The sequence below is a fragment of the Podarcis vaucheri genome (assembly GCF_965113315.1).
Source record: "Podarcis vaucheri genome assembly, chromosome: 9".
NCBI classification, from domain to species: Eukaryota; Metazoa; Chordata; class Lepidosauria; order Squamata; family Lacertidae; genus Podarcis; species Podarcis vaucheri.
The window spans coordinates 20,136,518-20,159,492 of NC_138767.1; the positions used below are offsets into that span (position 1 = coordinate 20,136,518).

Below are 22,975 nucleotides of genomic sequence, written 5' to 3' on the forward strand. Positions count from 1 at the left end.
AGCCCTAAGCCAGTGTTCCCCAACCTTGGGCCTCCAGCTGTTTTTGGACTACAACTCCCATCATCCCTTCGCTAGCAAGACCAGTGGTCAAGGATGATGGGAGTTGTAGTCCAAAAACAGCTGGAGGCCCAAGGTTGGGGAACACTGCCCTAAGCGACTTAGGCCCCAAATATCTGAAAGACCCTTGGGAAATGATATATAATGAATTGAAGAAAATGTTTAAAATGACATTTGTTAAAAAACCAGAAGCATTTTTGTTAGGGATGGTAGGACAAGACCTGCCAAGGAAAACAAAAGAATTTATTTATGTATGAAGCAACAGTGGCAGGAGTCTTGTTAGCACAAGGATGGAAGAATGAGGAAACCCTGACAAAAGAACAGTGGCAAGAGAAATTGATGAACTATGCAGAATTGGCTAAACTGACATACAAACTGCGAGATAAGGACAACTGTGACTTTAAAGAAGAATGGGAACTCTTCACAAATTACTTAAAAAGACAACAAAATGAATTGAACTCCTTGGCAGGTTTTGAATAAACATACACAAGTTTACTGACTGACAACATGGTAGATAGATAATGTAAGGATTCGTATAATTTTATAACATGCAGCGAATAATATGTGCTGAGAAATCAGAGAGAGGAGCTGAGGGAAGTCTTTGGGAGAGGGGAGGGAGGGTTTGAGGGGGTGGGGGGAAGGGGGGAAATAATGAATATGATATGTTTTGATATGTTGTTATGTTGAAACTGTTAATACTTTTTTAAAAATAAATAAAAAACAAATATCTGAAAGACCCCAAATATCCTACAATACAGATCCTTTAGGATATTATGATCGACAGAGAGGGCTCTCTTGGTAGTTCCATCAAGTTTGAGGGGTGGTAGCCAAAGACGGCATTGTCTGTAGCAGCCCCCAATTTGTGTAATTCCCTCCCCACAGACATGCATCTGATGCTGAAGATGCCCTTTGATACCTGAGACATACATTGAAAGGCCCATCCTATTCTCTTGATTGTAAACTGTTATAACAGGTTTTAATACTGTAATACTGGGACCTACTGGTGAAGAATAGGGTAAGAAACACACACCTTAACAACACAAACAGGCAGCAAGGTTTCCATTAGTCCAAGGAAAGAGAAGGCAGGAGAGTTCTGGAGGTCATATTGTGTTTAAAGGGAAAGTGTACACTTGGTTCATTGTACCTAAGTACACAACATAGAACAAGTCTTTCATATCGCCCAACTTTTTCAGGTAAAAAACTGGGATGTGCGTCTTCTGGGATGTGCTCCCAGGTGAGTCACATGACCAGCACCACAATCTAGCCCTGGAAAAAGCACTTTCTCAGGGTGAGAGTGCAGCGCAAGAGTGCATGAGATCATGGCACCCAAAATGGTCACCACTATCTTGTGTGAAAAAAGCATGATGTCCTGTTTTTTCCAGGACACCTGGCGGGCGTGGTCTTTGTGATCACTGGACTTGCAAATTTCACAAATGGAGTATTGTTTTGCACTGAGCATGCAGGAGAAAGACTCCATGCCAAACTTGCACAACGTGGATCTGAAATTTCAGAACTTGTCAGTCTACATGTTCATGGATCAACACATATGAAAGTGAACTAAAACATCTGAGTTCAGCTAAGACAGAACCTCCTATTTCAAAATCAGTGAAGGAAAGCATAGAAAGGAATTCACAAGGAATACCCTAATTTGTAATACTGATTATAGGAATATGTTATCAGAAACATAAAGGAACCTGCCTGAAAGGCAAAAACCAAAGGTTTTATTTTTCCTGTTTTTGGTTACATTTTAAATGTTCCAGGCTGATTTGTTTGACATTTGGGAGGGCTTGATACTTGCCAATTACATCACAGAATCTCCACCATATATAATCCAACAGTTTTGACAGGGTAAGGAAGGAGCCACAAGAGACATGCTCCCAAGGATTAAGCATTTCCATTAACCCTAGTCTATAACATAAATCCTTCTTTTCTTACATAATTAAATTTAAAGGTTGCAAATAATAAATCAGTAGTATTTATTTTCCCCTTAAGCTGTATGTCATGGCACAACTGGTCTTAAAAACATACGTAAGATAGAAGTTCAAAGATATCAAAGTAATATTTAAATATTTAGAAACACACATATGTTTAAAGTAAAATAAGTAATTCGTAAAATGATCCATTCTGGGCAAAATAAAGAAACGACACAGATATGAAGCAACTAATATTTTAATCATCATCTAGTACCACTAGAGGGTGTTGTTACTGCAATCTAGCACCTGTGCTATATTCTTCTGCTTCCTTAAATTCCTTGTTTATTCACGCAATGGACTGGATTTTAGCAATCAAATCATAATATTATTACTGTATCTTTTACATTCATAGGATCTATTATCAGTTTCCACCTCTCAGTTTCCTTTTCATTTCTTTTCCTTATCACTTTAAATGAGATTGGTCATGTTTAAATCAAAGGATTGGAAAAAGTTGTGTTCAAGGGAAAGAGAGGAAGTTGTATTTCTTTTACACACACACACACAAATCACATGACCCTGGTACTGCAGTTAATTTAGACAGCCTCAACAATGAATGACAAATAACTGCTTTCAGGAGGATATTAAAATTATCAGGTATGTTAAACAGAATCAAGTCTGCAGGCCCCAAATTCAATATAATGTAGTCTCGAGAGCAGACTTAGCATTTCCATAACTCAATTTGCCTCCTCTGCGACAGAGATGTATAGCATTGATATGCAAAGAAGAAAAGTGGTTGTGTTGGTGTCAGGGACAATCAGGGTCCCCACTCCTGTACCCATTAGCTGAGTGATTTGGAAGTGGTGCAATGGTTGAGTCATCCTCTTGGGAGATTAAAGAAAAAGGACACAGATACTCTGTCTGGGGATATTGATTGAGACAGGCCAGTAGCTAGGATACTTTTTCAGTGACAAAGAAGTTAATGATTTAGTGATTCATAGCACAGAAGCTGCCTCAACAACCTTTGGTAATTGTTTGCAATGCAGACAGTGCCACATGATCTGACCTTGTCAAATTAGCAGAAGGCTATAATAATGTCCTAGCTGCAGCTACCTTGCTGGCAAACCAGCGAAGAAAAGAAGCACACATACACCTAAATGAATCTGCCCTCTTGATGTAAAAGCTTTTCCAACTGTTTTGAACATGAGAAGTTAAATCTCGGGGCAGCCTCAGAGTACGGCATTTTCCGTGCTCACCTTGCTGTACTTGAGAAATCCTTGCAGTATTATTAATAATAACAGCAACATCCACTCCTTCCTCTGTTGTACCTCACCCACTAAATAAGCTAAATTGCTGGGATTGCATTTTCTTTTCATCTTTGTTAGAACTGATAGAAGTCACTGGGTCAGTAAAGTCTTACGGGAATCTACTGAGTGAGGGCTGCCTTCTTGTGCCAGCCTGAAGTAGCTCCCCCATCCCCCACGTCTAAGCATAAAGAGCAGCAAAATGAGAATGGATATGAAATGAAATCTCAGCAGGAGTTCAAAATAGGCCCAGCTGGAAAATAACAAGCCTCAAGGGATTGTTAATGGGCTACAGGGGCCTTGAGGCTACTCTTTTTAATACATTTCATATTTATTGTAGCTGAGAAATTGTTTATAAACTGGATTGGCTTTATGATGGACTGCGTGAAAGTATTTTACAACTCTGTTGGTTTAATTCTGTTCAAATGTGGGGTTCTTTGGTCATTCTCACAACCACTGAGACCAGGGGTACCCAAACTTTTTTCAAAGAGGGCCAGATTTGATTAAGTGAACATGCGTGAGGGGAGACCAAAGTTTTTGAGCTTTTTTAAAAAAATTACCCCAAAGTTGTTGGGCTTTTTTTACCCCAATGTTGCTGAGCTTTTTAGCTTTTTTTAGGATTTAAGTCGCTGAGCCACAAGATTAAATCAACCGGTGGGCCGCATTAGGCCCCCAAAGCGAACTTTGGACATGCCTGACTTAAGACTCAACTTATTCATATATACTATACAGTGTAGTATCTTACCAAATGACCCACTAGCTTTTTTGACAGCTTCAAGATTTGAATGAATGAGGAAAAGTCTGGGAGTGTATGTGCAGCCATCACCGCTGACCTCAGCACTGTACTTGGGATTGCAGAACAATAACAACAAAAAGAGGGGGGGACTCAATGGGGGAAAACTACTCCCACAAATCAGAACTCTGCATGTGGCATTGGCCCCATGATGAGCAGAGTAGAGTGGGAGATTCAGGAGGGAAGAACCACCATTATCTGGCAACACGTCCCACTCATTTCCACCATGCCCATGGTGAGTCATAGAGACAGAAGACAGAAAGGAGGTAAAGAAGCTATATGTAACTGTGTGTGAACAGAGATGCATGTGTTTGTATGTGTATATATAATTGTAAGGATGCAGGTTTTGGTGTCTTCGGGTGTCTTCCCGTGTAAGAGTCGGGGTGTCTGTGCGACGTTTCGACGAGGTCTCACTCGTCATCTTCAGGCTGGTGCTTTCGGCTTCTTGTTACTGGAACAGAGCAGAATCTGGTGTTTGAGTTCCTATAAATACTGTTGAGGGGTGTGGTGTATAGCCTCCAACGTTCTGGGCAGAGAGGAAGTTCCTAGATTAGTGTGCCTCTTCTTCTTTTGTTCCTTAATTACTTGAGGGATATCTTGAGTGATTTCATGAGTGATATTCTGAGTAATTGTAAGGATGTTGTCAAGCTGTAGTTCACATGCGTGGCCAGTAGGTGGCCACAAAAACTGCAGATTGCCAAGCAGGCAGCCCAGGCAAGCCTCAGAGGAACAGCTATGGATTCCCAACAACCATTCTGCTCTGGTGTCACTGTGCACCTCACACCACCACCACCATTTCAGTCTCAGCAATGTTGGGGGCCAAGGAAGAGGGAAGCAGCAGCAGAACAAGATGGTTGCTGGGCAACTATCATGCCATGTCTGTTCAACTGTGGATAACCTGGGCCACAGTTTGGGCAAGCTGTATGGCAAGGGAATGCAGTTTGGGTGAGCTCTAAGGTGACGGGTGTGCAGTTTGGGTGAGTTGTAAAGAAAGGTGAGGCTTGGGTGAGTTGTAAGGGTGGGCTTGGCAGTCTTAAGGGGTGTTTGGTAAGAGGTTGGGGTTGGAAAAATTTAAAGGAAGGGGAAAGGCAAGGTGTAAAGGGAATGGGGTGGAGTTGGCCAGGGTTGGAGAAAGCTGGGGTTGTAAAGCAAAGCAAGTGTGCCAATAGCCCCTGGTGTATATTGATATCTGGCAGCGGGGATGGGACAGGCCCAGGAACACAACACAGCATTTTGTCATGTTTTAATTCAGCCCCATTCTGAGGCTGTCTCCATCATGGGCCTATTGACAGGTATCCTCTTAGATACAACGGGGTCTAAAAGCTTCCCCACCACCCACCTCATCACAAGTATTCCTCCTTTCTCAAACTTCACCGGTTTTCAACAGGTTTTTATGTATAATTTTAATGTTTTATTTTACATTTTTTGTAAACCGCTTAGAGGTTTTCTTACAACCTAGCAGTATACAAATTCTGTTCAATGAATAAATGGTGTAAACTTCCTTAATATGCCTGGACATTGTTGCATGCATGTGTAGAAGCGTCTGGCAAGGTCAGAAAGCACAGGGACTATTATTTATCAGTGGAAACTGTGCTGTGTCTGCTTGCAGCAGTACCTCCACCTCAATCCTAAAGTACAATAGTCAGAGGTCTTCTCTTCACAAAAATGCACCCAGTGAACTTAACAAAACATGCCCATTTCAAGGTTTCCCCAGAATTTGAGGCTCACTCTATTGCGTCCAAGAACCACCACTTTTAACCCACAGCATCCTGGTTAATGCAAGGACAAAGAAGGAACATTGCTCCTGAGGGAGAGGAGGTACGGAACAGGGAACACAACGTTCCTGAATTGGGAAAAGCCAGCATCAGGCTATTCTGCACCAAGCCTACATTGTTGTATCAGGGCAGATTAGCTTACCTCAGAAATGCAGTACACATTATTGTTATTTTTGTTCTAAGAGGGATGGGAGAAGATTTTAATTTCAAAAAAAAAACATCAGCGAAACTTTATTGGCGTATTTACAATTGCGATAGCTGCAGAAGGAATGTGTTGCTGCAGTGCAAGGCATGTAAATCATATTGAGCAGCATGCATCTAAAGGGAAGTGACAGATGACTGTAACTGCCATTAAACCTTTATCGCATCCCTGCCATGTAATACAATTAGATGGCAAGAAACAACTAATGTGCATCGCTCTAGTGGGAGAATGGAGAAAATATTGGATTTCCTCACTTAATCTATTTATATCTTGCAGTGGGGGCATTAGTTAGATTAAAGCTGGAGACGCTGTCCCCTTTCAGTATGCTAAATAGTGTTTGTCACTCATTGTGTTATACAACAGTAATAGCTGTAGAAGCCATGCACATTACAATCATACTGAATTAGCTGGAGATGTAGCGCTAACACCGTCTGCTCCCTGTGCGCTGTCTCATTATGTACACTTAACTTTATTTTCTTATAAATAAAAAGCAGGGGAAGCATACTTCTGGATAATGAACATTGTTTCCCAGAACTGATATGACTAGACTAGTACAACATCCAAACTGTTCGCTATCACTATTTCAATAGCAAATTGCATGGCTGTTTTATTAACCAGAATAATGTCCACACTTAAGCTGCACTTCTCATCCAATAGTCTCAAAGCCATTGCAAAGCAATAACTAATCTTCACGATGGCATATAAACAGAAGACACAGCCCTCATTCTACCAATAAAAATCAAACCCCAAACCCTAGTGGGAAGCCCAGGTTTGTAGAAAAGGAGATAACATCAGTCAAATGACTTTTTCCTCTACACCAACCTTCAAGTACGCAAGTGATGGTGACCTGGCAGCAAAAACCAGCAGCGAATTTTTACAGTGAACAGAATCAAGCATTAAAGTTTTTTCTGGGTTGTGCTATTTCAGTTTTGAGCATACAGGGTTGCTTGTTTGAATGCTCCCTTACAAAAAACTAAGAAACTGAAGAATATAGCTCCCCGCTGATAGGGTAACACCTAGCCTCAATCCTGCTAGTTTTCTACATACTGGGACCTTTTTCTCATGAGAAAGTATGTGCATATCTGAAGCCTGAAGTGGTACAGTCCAGAAAATACTTTATCTCTTGATTTTACAAACTGTATAAACTGCCCATAAGTGTTCCCATCATATACAAGATATATTAATGAAGGTTTTAGGAACACATCATTTCCCAAAGATGTGCAATAGCAATTATTGGCTGCTCTGGTATTTATAGTTAGATATATAGGAAGATGCCTTATAAAAGGGTAAAATGGATTATGCATCTAGCCTAGTATTGTTTATTCCAACAGCAAGTTAAAGCCTCAGAGGACTTTCACATCACCTACTTTTTCTACAACCTGATGGCAGGTATTAAACCTTCTCCATACAGTGCATGTTCTCTACCACTTCGTTATGGTTCCTTCCTCCCCCTCTTGCAAGGGGAGGGGAATTGTGTGACTGTAAATATAGGATATAAGCAAAAGGGTGTGTGTATAAGACTTGCAAATCCAGAAAAAGATTGCTTAGAAGCCTCTCAGATTTTGAACAAATATTAAATTGTTTACTTTGCCATTTTTATTTAAGAATATATTGTGGAAATCAGCTCCCAGTGTAGATTACCAATTTCAGCCTCACACAGTGTCACTGTCCTCAGAGTTTCGGAGCTTATCTGCTGCCCAGCAGTATCTTCAGCTAGCCCATGTTTCTGTACTCCTGAATATACACTGAAAAAACATGCGCTGCTCCTCATTATTTTGGTAGCATTGTCCACTGCATCCCCTCTGGCAGTAAATGCACTAGCAGCGTGAATAGGGATGACTTCAACCTGCCACTAAACTTTGACTGAAGGTACCCGGAGTGATGCAATAAATTGGTGAAACTCAATCTCCAGAAATGATAACTAAAACCCAAGGAAGGAGGAAGCTACAAAAACGATGTATCACTGAGCCATTGTCATTTTACTGTTCCATGTTAAGAACAGCCATATGAGAAGTTCCAAATGAGTATCTGCAGAACTGCGCCAAAAGAGGGCTATTGCTTTCATATCCTGCTTGTGGGCTTCCCAAGTGATATCTGATTAGCAACAGCAGGAAACAGGATGCTGAACTAGACGGGCATTTTGATTTAATGTAGCAGGGGCTCTTATTATGCTCTTTGTATCAGTAACAGACTTAGGCAAAAACAATTCTGTAAAGAAAGAAAGTTGTTTTAGATGTTGTTTGTCTATAGGAAATCCAAAACCAAATATGCATAGTGGATTTTATATGCTTAAGTATTAGTAATGCAAGGGAATATTTTTCATGCTGTGTAGTCTTTCTCTGTCACAGTCCATGTCCATGTATAAACCAATTACAGAAAAATCTTTGTACAAAAACATCAAGCATCTACAAGAACATTTTAAAAAACTAAAAACTAAACAGAGCATAAAACTCACAGCAGTGAAGAAAGTAAAAAAAAAAGCTTACTGCTTTCAAGTGGCTCTCAGGATCCTACCAAGACATTTTGCTTGCAAAGTTGAAACAGTGCAGTTCAATAAAAAGTAGTATTCATAATTTACAGCCCTGTTTTTCCTGGTGTGCCACTTTGGCATTGGTCATTGTTATGAAGGTTACTAATGTTTAATGAATTTGTTCCTTGTGTAGAGAAATAAGTACCAAACAAACAACCCTACAGTATATTAGATTATTTGTTGACCTAGGAAAACATCTATACAACTACTAGTTCTTTTGGCATCTGAGAAAACATCTGTGCCTTAGTTCACAAAAAGCAACATGTAAAATATTCACTTATGGAGCTTGAACTGGCAGGTGACTGACAGGAGTTGTGGATAGCTTGATGAAAATGTCAAGCCCTTGTGTGGCAGCTGCAAAAACAGCAAATTCAGTGATTAGCATCACATCATTAGGAAAGGAATTGAAGATAAAACTACCAATATCATAATGCTGATAACAGCATTATCAGCATCACCAAATCTGTGGTGTGACCACATTTGGAAATCTGTACAGTGGTACCACGAGTTACAGACACTTCAGGTTACAGACTCCGCTAACCCAGAAGTAGTACCTCGGGTTAAGAACTTTGCTTGAGGATGAGACCAGAAATTGTGCTCCGGCGCTGCGGCGGCAGTGGGAGGCCCCATTAGCTAAAGAGGTGCTTCAGGTTAAGAACAGTTTCAGGTTAAGAATGGACCTCCGGAACGAATTAAGTTCTTAACCAGAGGTACCACTGTATACAGTTCTCGCCACCACGCCTCAAAAAGGATATGGTAGAATTCAGGGGAGGGATCAAAAAATGGAAAACTAAAATGATCATGGAGGTGGAACAATTCCTCTATGAGGAAAGCTTATAACATTTGGGGTTTTTAAGTTTACAAAAAAAGGACACATGAGCAATAGAGAGCATAACAGAGGTGCATAAAATTATGCATGATGTAGGGAACATCTTTCACCCTCTTTCATAATACTAGAACCCTAGTGCATCCGATGAAACTATGTGTTGAAAGATTCAGGATAGAACATAAGGAAGTAATTCTTAATGCAGCTCATATTTAAAACTATGGAAGCTATAGTTATGGTCACCAAGTTGAGTGGCGTTAAAACATGGGTTAGACCAAGTGTCAGTGGAGGCAATATATCTCTGAATACCAGTTGCAAGAGAGCACAAATGAGGAGAGTGCTGTTGTGCTCACGTCCTGCTTGTAGGCTTTCCAAAGACATCTGATTAACCACTGTGAGAACAGGAGACTGGATTAGATGGGCCTTTGGTCTGGGGTCCAGAAGGATTCGTAAGTTCTTAAAATAGCCGGATCTTTAGTATAGTCAACTGTGGACTTAACTGGCAGCCTAAGTGACCAAAGCAGCCCACTAGACTAGAAGATAGGATTCAAGCAACCTGTTTGGAAGTGTCAATCTTTTGTTTACTGAAGTAAGAGAAGCTGTGGAAGGCAGACAGACAGAGGCTTTACTCCACTCTACTGGAACAAATAAGATGGGACTTATTATAAAATCATCACACAAATGGTGGAAGAAAATGTTTTCTTAATACAGTGCAACTTTTTAAATATTGGTAATACAATTGCTGCTTCTCTGGTTATCGATTCTCTGCTGATGTTCCCCATAACGTTTTTCTTTCCATGCTTCTATTCACGAAAGATCCCTACTATCATTAAATATCCCTTTTGAAGGAAACATTATTTTTTATAGTTAATAAGTTTTCTTATCGTTCTGCCTTTTAATGTAGCCACAGGCATTTCAGCATCCTCAAAACTGAATAGTGTTGTCAATCACAATCTCTTCTATGGTATACAGTGCCTTGCAAATACAGATTTACAGTGTTTACTTGAGATGTTCTCAGGCAAGCATATTTCTTTCTTTCCCTTTAGATATAAATAAATCCATTACCAGCTTCTGCCAGTGTCTCAGTGGTATTGCTGAAGTGGGAAGGTTCTGAAGGTTTGACAAGTCCTGAATTTTGGCATATATGCCTCTCCAGCAGACTTCCTCACAAACCCTTCATTTATGTAACTCATTCCTGTGGTGACTTTCATTTCATTACTTATTTCTTTTTGCCTTTTTTGTAACAGAATTCTGTCTTTTTAAAAAAAAAAAATTAGGCCATCATGTATACATAATTCCCCTCCATAGTTCCAATAAGCTTAGACCTCTTGAGCCTTCATGCTTGTATCAGATAAAATCAATCAGGGTCTTTCCTGCAAAATACTATTTTTATATCATTTTATATCGTTTATATCGTTAAACATTCTTTTCATCTGCAGTTGCTGGTAGAAATTCATTTAATTTTGTTTTTTAAGATTTACAGCATGCTGCATATAGTAATATCAGACCTCTCAGAGCTTATTCCTTCTCCTAGTTCAATGTAATCCCTTGAAGAGAGAATTAGCATTTGTTAACTCTTTTCTTGTCCATATTTTACTTGTAGTTATTAATTCTGCAGCTTTAATAGAAATTTTGGAGCATTACACCATTTGATGAAAACCATATCCAACAGTTTGTGGTCGGTTTCTACAGTTACTGTTTTTTCATAGAATTGCATGCATCACAACATGCATTTGCGAAAGTTTCTTTTTCAGTTTGAGCATTGTTCTCTTGGCCAGTTGCGACTATTTTGGAAGCACATGCAAGAAGATCTGTAGCTTTCCATTTTTGCTGGTGCTCTTCAGAACTTGGTGCTTCCATGCAGTTACTACCATTTTAGTCCTCTGGAAACTACAACCTTAGCATCAGAACTTGTGAGCATGTAGGAAAGCATGCTGAATATTATTAAGCAGACAGGCCTTTGTCCTTCATTCCACATCTTTATAAGAGAGGCAGGAAGGGGAACAATGATACATGGATCGTCCAAGGGAATTTACTACCTATCCAAGGAGAGCAGTTCAGACACAAAGGTGGGAAACTTGTTGTGGCATTCATCCATGTCCATATACGACCTGCAAAAGTTCACTAAATATATATGCATGCTATGAATAATGTATTGTACGAGCATTCTCCTTAAATGTGGCAATGAGGAATTAACTTATTTGAAAAACTCATATTTTCAGTTATAAAATAGTTATAAAATGCTGTAAAAGATGCCTGCAACTAGAGCTGGATCACAATCAGTGGCTACATTCCCACTAAAAGAAAACGTATGTCAAAGAAATAACTAAAAATAATTTGTCAATAGGCTGGTGAATTAGTTCTTGTTTTGTTACAAACTGTATTTGACCACCAAATAATTTTCTAGGCAGCATGGCTTCCTTTCTAAGTGCAGTACTATTTAGCTCATATAAAAATGGGGGGGGGGATAGATGAAGAACTCTTGCTGGATCCAAGACTTTACAACATCTGGGATAAGTTAACAACAGCATTTAGTGCCAATCTCATGGACCATTATGTATACACTGATAGCTGATTTACTTAATAGCGGAAAAATCAACAGAGATATGAATGTGTTATGCAAGTTAACTCTGAACTCCCTATTCAAGCACTGATAAAATACCAGAGAGGTTCACATCCTGGCAGATTTCGAGAATGGAGGCTGCTTAATCTCATCTCAGTTTGGCTTAAAATGTCATTGAAGGGAGTGTTTTAAGACATAAGCCGGGCATCCTCTCTCCTAATACATCTTGTGTGATAAAACCCCACAGCCCTCTCTTGGACAGACTGATGGAAAATAAGCATAGAACTATAGAGTTCTCCTCCACTTCCCCTCCCCTGTTTAAATAAAATGGAATACTCAGCATCATTATTCAGCAACATATGGTAGAGACTCGGTGTGACTTCACATGCTTTCATTATATTCCTTACTATTAATCATAATACAAGGTTAAGAGATGTTACCCAATCCCCAAAGATGAGGCCCAAGTGTATTTTGATCCCTGACCCTTATCTTTAAAATATTCTTCAAAGGATATGAAATCCCAAGAAATGAAAGTGATCACCATCCATTGATTGATCTCAGTGCCATGCCTTAAAGCCTGAGAGAAGGGGAAATAAGGTTTGTGTTTTTCCTTAACAAAACTCAAACTGCATTATAAAATTCAGAGAAGTGTAAATTCCAAAGGATGCCTGCATTCCAGTTCCAATCTTGTTCTGCAAAGTCAAAATATGGTAGGTTTGACTTTAAATGCAAACTGAATCAAACTTCCCCCACATCTCTACTCAATCTCTCCTTCTACACACTGCATAGCTTGCTTTGCACCCTTGTTTCTAAAGGCCAGGCTGTTTTCCTTCTTTGGCAAATTGTTGTTTGGACTCGGGAAACCATTTTCCCTCCAAGTTGATGCTTTTATCCTTTGCCTGTGTTGCTGTCATGCAGAAAACATATTTCTGAAGATTTCAGATTAGCTTGCACTATCTTGTATAACACCCCACAACACAAATTCGGTCTGTGTTTTTGTCAGTTCTTTTGTTGTTTTATGGCACAAGCTCTGGCAGCTCCCTTGCATCTCTGCAGGAATTTGATTTTTTTTCCCCCAAAACAAAAACAGGAAGGATATTCAGTGGATACAGAATTTTATGATTTATTTCTCTTCCCATCAATTCATGCATGGCTATTAGGACAAATTATATCTACCGGTATCTATCCATCCATCTATTCCCTGATGCACCATCTAAAAAAGGTCCATACAGCTAACACTTTCTCATTTTGGTAAAAACCGATATCTGGAAGCAATGCTTCAGGCACAGTGAACGCTCTCACAGGAAGTGCATTACTATAACTGCAGTCATTACTCATAGAACATTATGTGCATATAAAGCTTCTATAAGCACTGCTCACAAGACTAGTGTCTGTCTTTACAACTTTTCCATAATGCTCATATAAATGTTCATTGCAGATGAACATTTCACATTTTCATCAAGAGAATTATTGTGCGCAGTGTCGAAGTCAGGCACTCCCTTTTTTACTCTGAGAAGCAGGTCTCCACAACCCTGTTTTAATACATTATTAATATGCAATTGACTGACTAATCCAGCATTTTCCAATACGTCACAGAATGAAAACAGCTCGTTCGTCATGCTTAACTTCTTCACATTTAGGTCACCGAAAAGGTCAGCAATATTATAAATGTGACTTGAAGTTCTCTACTCCAAACACTGACTTTTACATGAGAATGACATCTGCCTTGCAGGTTTCAGATAGCTCCCTTTATCAACCCCCACAGCTCCTGTAGAATTACACCGAGATCAGCACATATAGGTCCCTGCATTCAGTCACAGTAAACATGTTGCAATGTTCGACAAAGCTGAAATTCTAGGGTGGTAGTCAACTAAGTTTTACTCAGAGTAGACTCACTGAAATTAGTCAGGCCCATTAATTTCTGTAGGTGCACTCTAAGTAAAACTTAGTGGGCTGCCACTCTCCCCCCCTGTTTTTTAAGTTGACTGCTAACTGCACTAATCATTTCATCAAATTCAGAGAAAAACATATCTTCAAGTCTGCTAATATGTAGCCAAATCATTTGGTGTGTGTTTATCTTTATTTATGTGCTGCAGCATAAATATTTTGATTAGTGGGCTGCCCTATCCTTAAGGCTCAGGGTGAATGAAACCTTTGCAAGCGTTACAGATTAAGCAGGGGATGGAAGAAGCCAGTCTCCGTGGAAGGTGGGGTCTCAGGAAACCTAAACTGAATAGCAGTGCTCTGATTTCAGTGCTAACGGTGGAAGAAAGGACTGCCCCCCAGGGAAAATACATTGTAGCAAACCTGTAATCTTGAGGCAGCAACATACAATTACCAACACTTGCATAACTCTGTCTGGGACTCATACACTTTAGTTCCACAGATGCGTGCCATATGAGCTAAAAAGACATTCCACTATGGCTGCAAATAGCAGTTGGTCATTATCTTTTAAGATAACTAGTAATTAGAAGGCAACACCATTGAGGCTCTATAGATTTGAAAAGCTGAAACCCATTTAAAAAAAATCAGGGAGCATGATTTTGGAGTCGGAAGAAGCCAGAACCACTAGCCAAGAACTTACAGAAACCAGTTTTAAAAGTAGTTGGATTCCGCCCATCCTCATATGATAGTTTTGAGGAAGAGCTCCACAGAAACTCATTAGGGTTCCTGGCATACGCAATGAGAAGACTTTCCTCCTGTCTATTTTAAATTGGGTTTTTCCCCCTAATATGTTTTTACTGTAATTTTTACTGGTGTTAGCCGCCCTGAGCCCGGCTCTGGCCAGGGAGGGCGGGGTATAAATAAAATAATAATAATAATAATAATAATAATAATAATTATTATTATTATTATTATTAAACTGCTTTAGGGACTCCACTTCAGATTTCTGTATGGTTTACTCCTTAGCCTTTTCTTCTCTCGAAGATGTCCCACAAGGCAGTGGGTATGAATTATTCCTTAGGGTTTATTCCCAAAGGCTTTCTCATGAATGAGTATAGGTGCAAGGCAGCGGAAGTTTAGGATGAGAGTTTTCCTTCTCCTAGATGGGCTACCTTCTCAGGTTGATGAGCCCCACCTGCCCCTCATTTTCCTCAACAGCACATGCAGAAACCACCTTCTTGAGCATTGAATCCACTGTTGGTCTCGTCTGCTGAATCCACAGCAGCCTACCTTTGCATGCTGGGGATAGATAACTCACTGAGGGTTTGAGACCCATTAGCTACCCTCACCTGGTTTAGGTGACTAGTCGAAGCAGTTCCCTGTGTTGTGACCACTGTTGCATGCTGAGAGTTTCTTTCTAGGAGCCACAGATGAGAGCTGAGTACAGGGTGGGGACCAAAGGTGGACAAACTACACCAGAAGGAGTACAACAAGTACCTTCTTTTGCAAAAGCAGTTGGAAGGCTAACCTGAAATACTGGTAAATGTGTATCGAAACACCTTAGAAACAAATTGCATGTATTTTGCTTACTCTTCAAAATATGTGACATTGCAATACTGGTCTGCTAATCTTGCCCACGGTCTTCTGGATATTAACCTTCAAGAAGGGGAAAATGCTGTTTCTGTCAATAAAGAAAGTGATTTCAGTAGCTCAGCTAAAGTGGAAGCCAAGGGTTAATCCTTTCTGTTAAATATTAGCTACCACCAAAATTCTTCTACTCTTCAGTGCAATAAACCTATAAATATGTCAAACATGCCAAAAAATAAAAACCCTAAGCACCATATTAACTCCCCTTTCAAAAATGGCCCTATTCAGGGAAATACTTAAATTTCACTAAGTTACAGTGTGTGCCTACTCGGAAGTAGGACCCATCAAATTCAATGGAACTTACTCCCAGGTAAGCATGCACAGGATTGCAGCCACAGGTACTTAGAAAAGTGCATTTGGATGCTAGACCCCCATCTTCATTTGATTGGTTCCAGCCTTTCAAAAGTTTTTTTAAAAAATGTTCAGATAGCTTCAGTATTTATTTACTTAAAGGAGCCTAGAAGATTTTTTTGAACATAATTCTCTCACTTCTACCACTCAAGAGATCCAGACAGTATTTTTTTGTAGACAAAAATCAGGGAGGGTGGATGGTTTGCAATATATTGCAGAGCTGTACACTGACATCATTTTATAAACAGAAGAGTACCAAGGTGACCATTACTCAAAATCTAAACAAGCACTAAGGCATGTAAAATTGCCTTTAAAAAGAAGAAGAATCAACCTGTATACTTGAGACAAATGTTAAATCTTCTAATGAGATATTCAGTAATGTCTAGACTTGGGTTTGGGGGCAATAAAACTTCAAGACAAGGTTGAACAATATATAGCACATAAGGGATTGCGAGATCCCTTAAAAAGGCAGCTTCATTTCCTAGAAAAGTATCTAGTCCTCATGAGCATAGAGTGAGATTTCAAACTATGTTGTCCCAGAAAATTCACATGACTAGTCCCCTGCTGGTATTGATCAGACCTAATGAAAAGTAGTCTACCTGGAAGGCCTGAATCTAAGAGATAGCCAATGTAATGCAGGACACCACCTATGTTGGCTCAATGTTGTTTAGTCGTTTAGCCATGTCCGACTCTTCGTGACCCCATGGACCAGAGCACACCAGGCACTCCTGTCGTCCACTGCCCCCCGCAGTTTGGTCAAACTCATGCTGATAGCTTCGATAACACTGTCCAACCATCTCGTCCTCTGTCGTCCCCTTCTCCTTGTGCCCTCCATCTTTCCCAACATCAGGGTCTTTTCCAGGGAGTCTTCTCTTCTCATGAGGTGGCCAAAGTATTGGAGCCTCAGCTTCATGATCTGTCCTTCCAGTGAGCACTCACAGCTGATTTCCTTAAGAATGGAGAGGTTTGATCTTCTTGCAGTCCATGGGACTCTCAAGAGTCTCCTCCAGCACCATAATTCAAAAGCATCAATTCTTCGGCGATCAGCCTTCTTTATGGTCCAGCTCTCACTTCCATACATCACTACTGGGAAAACCATAGCTTTAACTATACGGACCTTTGTTGGCAAGGTGATGTCTCTGCTTTTTAAGATGCTGTCTAGGTTTGTCATTGCTTTTCTCCCAAGAAGCAGGCGTCTTTTAATTTCGTGACTGCTGTCACCATCTGCAGTGATCATGGAGCCCAAGAAAGTAAAATCTCTCACTGCCTCCATTTCTTCCCCTTCTATTTGCCAGGAGGTGATGGGCCCAGTGGCCACAATATTGGTTTTTTTGATGTTGAGCTTCAGACCATATTTTGCGCTCTCCTCTTTCACCCTCATTAAAAGGTTCTTTAATGCCTCCTCACTTTCTGCCATCAAGGTTGTGTCATCTGCACATCTGAGGTTGTTGATATTTCTTCTGGCAACCTCAATAAGCTCCAGCAAAAAACAAGAGGTGCATCAAGCCTATGTCAGGTCACATTATACACAGAGTCTGGTGGCTACATTCACCTTAGTGAACCCAAAGAAATCAAGTACAGAAGTGATTCAGGGGCTAGAGCAGCCTTTGCCAATCCAATGCCCTCCAGGTATTTTGGCCTCCAACTCCAATAGGGCTTAGCCAACATGTAGGCTGAGCTTATATGACATACTGAATATATGTGCTCATTATTCCTGAGTAATTTGATCTGATCTCTCCAGGACTTAAGTAGTTGCATAACTGACATTATTAGTTAATTTACCTGTCAACTGGCACAATTCTGTCTACCTGACCCATTGGGAACCTAGATTTAACAAGTTCGGTTTTATGCATATGGAGTCGCTTGTGAAAATAAACTTAGAAAAATTAGCCGAAAAAAGAGAGGTAAAATGTCATTTTCCTCTGCTTTTAATAATGTTTTCAGTATGCTTATTAACAAATTACCAAAAAGTTTACTATTTCAGTTACTGTACCACTGTTAAGTCATTTGTATAGTGGCTGCCTTCTTTTTTTGTTTTTCTTGTTGTTTTGGATTCTCTTAAATGTATGGTTTGGATGGTTTTTTGCTGCTTTTTTAATAATACCTTTTTAAAGTTTACTTTTCTTGTGTAAGGAGTCATTTTTTGCCACCAATTAATTGTGTAATCAATGCAGTTACTATATGCTCCTCAAATGTAAATCCTATTGACTTCAATCAGGCTTACTCCCAGGTAATTGGCATAAGGTTGCAGCCAAAAGATGATAAAAGCAGGATAGGTTTTATGCAGTCTTGTCTCCAAGGTCTCCTGCTTTAGCTTGTTTTCTCCCCCCACAGTCAAGGCTCAGTCTGTCTCTTTCCCTCCTCTACATGGTTTTCACTTTGCTGTCTTCTGGTTTCTTTTGACAGCCTTGAAGTTTTTCCTAAAGCAATATTTGTCTCTCTTCAACCCTCTCTCTGGCATTCCATTATGGGCACCTGCTGCTGATAATTACAGGCCTGTCTCCTAACCACTTCCTCTGTTTTATGTCAAGACAAGAAAGATTCCACCAGTTGATTACAAACAACTACCAGCAAAGAGAATGTTGTACACAACCCCTGTGGTAATTGTGGAGTTTTGTGTTTACTGAAGTCTTGAACCAAGAGGAGAGGTTTAAAATATCTTGCCTGAAATAGAATAATCTCTAAAGTATTGTGCTGATTTTTTTTTCATTTAAAAAATTCTCCTTAGTCCTATGGAACTATTAAATATATAGTATACTATTTCCCTAGAGTTAATGCATCCTTTAGTAAAAACTGCCCTCAGAACAAAATCTGCCTTCAATAAATAGATTCATTTCTTTCTTTCTTTTTTTAAAAAATGTAGGGAGTAGTGAAGACTAATCAAAAGAACTTTGTGTTTACTGTATCATTGGCATTCAGAAATAGAATTTTCTTCATAAATATCAAAATATGGCAAATACACATCTATAGCATAATATGAAAAAGTTGCAGAAGTTGCAGAAGTTACGAACACAAGAGACTCCTCTTTTTTCAACATATTCAAACTAAACTTTTTTAAAAAATCAGAAGAAAAAAATAGGATTTCAGTCAGTGGAAAACAGTCTGAGAAATTATATAGTAGAGGTGATGCTATTAGCAACATTATGTATATTTATTCTGAATGCAAACTCAAAGCTTTATGGAAACAAAAAGAGTAGAGAAATACAGGAATAATTAAGAAAGAGTTTTGGCAACTCTTAGGAAGAGTTCTTGGTTCCTCCGTGGCAGTAAATTATAACAAAACTGTTATAAGATGGCCAAAAAGTGCCATTTACCATTGCGGGAAATCTATTTTTAAAAATCTAAAGCTAGAGAAGGAAGGTGCTGTAATTTGGTAAGAATAATAATGGACAAATTTAGTCCGAATTTGTCTGATTTTTTTGAATATCTGATATGAGATGTAAAAAAGAAAAGAAAATGGTGATAGGAAAAATAAACAAGCTTTATCAACTGAACTAGAACTGATGGTCTGTCTACACTCCCACAATCCTAGCCTGAATGTGTAACTAAACTCTGATAAAGTCTCTTGCTTGTCTGGATGGAGAATAGAGAGGGGTGTGTGAGTATGTGCAGAAACTGGCCTACTGTCAAATTTTATCTGCTGCTTCCTAACTTTGCCTCTGGCCCCAGCCACCACTGACATGTGGCCCTCAGATGGCTGCCCAGAGGGGAATGCAGCCCTTATTCTTAAAAACATTCTGCACCACTGATGTAGCCAAATATGCTGTAACTTTGCAATGTCTTTGTGCCTAATAGTGGCTCCCTATTTTATAAAAGTGGTTTATAAAAGTGACAGCGTGCAAACGAAATAAACTTACCCACGCCAAGTTAACATGACTGTTGTTGCCTTTACATTAGGTTGCCATTTCATGTGCACACAGCATAAGCACTCCATGTGCAAAATGGCTATGAATTCATGGCATGCAAACTCTGCATGTTCAGGAATTAGCAATCCAGTGACAACTATACAGGCAAGTTTGTTTTTAATACTACTACTACTAATAATTATTATTATTATTATTATTATTCTGGGCGGCTTCCAATAGGAGATTAAAAATACATTAAAACATCAGTCATTAAAAAAAACCTTCCCTAAACAGAGCTGACATCTCTTTCTGGTTGAACTGCAACCTTAGTAAGTGTCAGTGCACACTTCCCCAATGAACTTCACGGAGTTTATTTCTGAATACATTTGCATTATTGCAGCATGTGAAGTTTCATGCAACTTTTTTATCATTGCTTCAGAGGAACACAGGGTTTGGTCTCTGAGCCCAACACTAAGCATTTAGGATCAGGATGTAAGTGTGAACCTAAACACACTTAATTGGAAGCAGGATCAACTAAAATTGCCGGAAGTTATTTACGTGGATGTTCTGAAAGACTTGCAGAGTTCGTTTTTGCCTTGAATTTTCACTATAAATTGATTATGAAGGAAAGCAGGACAGACAAAAGTAGATCATTACATCTCCAGACAGCAACAAGGAAGCAGGAGACCAGTGTGCAAAAGACTTTTTGATCATAAAGTGCCATGTGAATGAGAAATGTTTCTTGTCTTGTAAGAAGTAACAAAGATTTATATCCTTCATTTTTAATTGCTCAAAAAGTTGTTTGAGTAAGGGTACAGAGCTAGCAGCGGTTTACTAAAAGCTTTCAAAGGAAAACTTTGCAAACCGAGTTCCCTTTAAAGTATTTTTTAAGCCCCCATACTTGCCATTAAAAGCATATTACCCAGTAATTGCTGTTCTGGATGCATGTCTTTTATTTTGGTCCTTTTAAGTGGGAAGAGATCTTGTAAAGATACAGGAGGATTATTTTCATGACTGTTCAGTGGCAAGAAAAAAATCTCATTGGTAATGCCAGAATTTCTGACTAATGGTTTTCCCCGCTGCATCTCCTTTTTGCTTTTGTCTCTCATTGAAACTATTCCCACAGAATTAGTGAAATTCTAGTAACGTATGACAGGCCTATTTGATGAAGAGACGCTCCCACCCCAATACTAAGGTCTCCAGTTAGTACAAAAGAGGGTTTAAGTTAATTGAACTCAAGCTAAAACGTATACCATAAATTATTGGACTCCATAAGATTTCTGTTTCTGTTTTGTTACGGGTATCTTAAGTATCTTTCAAAAGCTGGCTGGTGGAATCATCATTCTTTCAAATGGTGATTACTGGAGTTTTAGAATCCTAACTCAAAACTACAACCCATCTTTAGGTAAAGGTAAAGGGACCCCTGACCATTAGGTCCAGTCATGATCGACTCTGGGGTTGCGGCGCTCATCTCGCTTTATTGGCCGAGGGAGCCGGCATACAGTTTCCGGGTCATGTGGCCAGCATGACTAAGCCACTTCTGACGAACCAGAGCAGTGCACAGAAACGCCGTTTACCTTCCCGCCCTACTTGCATTTTGACGTGCTTTCGAACTGCTAGAACCCCAGGTTTTAGTTACATGGTCTTGCTCTGTCATCGCCCATCACAGTGGGTGGATGCAGCTGACCATTTATCATGTGGTAACTTCCCATGTTTCGAATCCCTGCGGCGGGGTGCGCTCCCGTCGTTCGGTCCCAGCGCCTGCCAACCTAGCAGTTCGAAAGCACCTCCAGGTGCAAGTAGATAAATAGGGACCGCTTACCAGCGGGAAGGTAAACGGCGTTTCCGTGTGCGGCTCTGGTTCACCAGAGCAACGATGTCACGCTGGCCACGTGACCCGGAAGTGTCTTCGGACAGCGCTGGCCCACGGCCTCTTGAGTGAGATGGGCACACAACCCTAGAGTCTGGCAAGACTGGCCCGTACGGGCAGGGGTACCTTTACCTTTAACTTCCCATGTTATGCATACAACCACATCGGCAATGGTCAGTACTGACACAACATTTCCACAAATTTCACTGGCAAATATGGAGGGGCCATTTTGGAGATTTTCAGGAGTTGAGAAAAAGGAGCTTGAGAAAAAGGTTGAACAGCAATTATCCTCTTATTCAACCCTATGTCCTTAACTTCCCATGTTTTGGATAAGATGCAGATGTGTGGTTGTGGTTGAAAGTCCATCGTGGTAAGATACCAGTTAGAAAGTGGTTGACTATGTACTGGCTGATGACTGGCAGTTCTAACAACCGGATTGATTATATACAGTGGTACCTTGGGTTACATACGCTTCAGGTTACATACGCTTCAGGTTACACACTCCGCTAACCCAGAAATAGTGCTTCAGTTTAAGAACTTTGCTTCAGGATAAGAACAGAAATCAGGCTCCGGCAGCACGGCGGCAGTGGTTGGCCCCATTAGCTAAAGTGGTGCTTCAGGTTAAGAACAGACCTCCGGAACGAATTAAGTACTTAACCCAAGGTACCACTGTAGTCAGCTAGTCTGAAGTAAAGCATAAAAAAGAGAGGCCATGAACCTGATTTTGCCTCATTTGGTCATTAGATCCTGTATATCCCTTTAACCTGTTAAGATATATCTTTAAACTAGCAAAAAAGAAAAACACACACTAAAGTACTGTTATCTTATGTTAAATGAATGAGGGAATGAAGGACAGCAGAGAGTGTGATGTCTTTATGGTACAGTGGTACCTCGAAAGACGAATGCCTCGCAAGACGAAAAACGCGCAAGACGAAAGAGTTTTCCGGTTTTTGAGTCGTTCCGCAAGACGAATTCCCCTATGGGCTTGCTTCGTAAGACGAAACGTCTTGCGAGTTTGTTTCCTTTTTCTTAAAGCCGCTAAGCAGTTAATAGCCGCTAAGCCGCTAATAGCCGTGCTTTGCAAGATGAAAAAACCGCAAGACAAAGAGACTCGCGGAACGGATTAATTTTGTCTTGCAAGGCACCACTGTATATGGTTTATTTACATGTATATACAACCTAAGCCTACGATTGAGGGGCTCATAGCATTAACACCCCCCAAAATCTTGCTTCTCCCATAGTCACAGTCTCTGATTGAAGCAGAATCAAAGATGGCTCTGTCAGCAGCCTGCTTTTAGCCCAGCTTCTGTCTTTCTCAGTACCAGCCAGGTAAGGGAGGTGGCCCAGCCATGTGTCCTCTGACACAGAACACCTCCTTTGTTATACCAACTTGGGCCCATTAACTCACCAAGAAATTT

At 40.0% G+C, this 22,975-nt stretch overlaps 1 protein-coding gene across 3 annotated transcripts in view; it reads right to left on the reverse strand.

Annotated features, from left to right (window-relative positions):
• The window catches only part of UNC5C (unc-5 netrin receptor C), a 319,406-nt gene that overhangs the window by 273,957 nt on the left and 22,474 nt on the right, over positions 1-22,975 (reverse strand). The gene's annotated exons all lie outside the window — the stretch shown is intronic.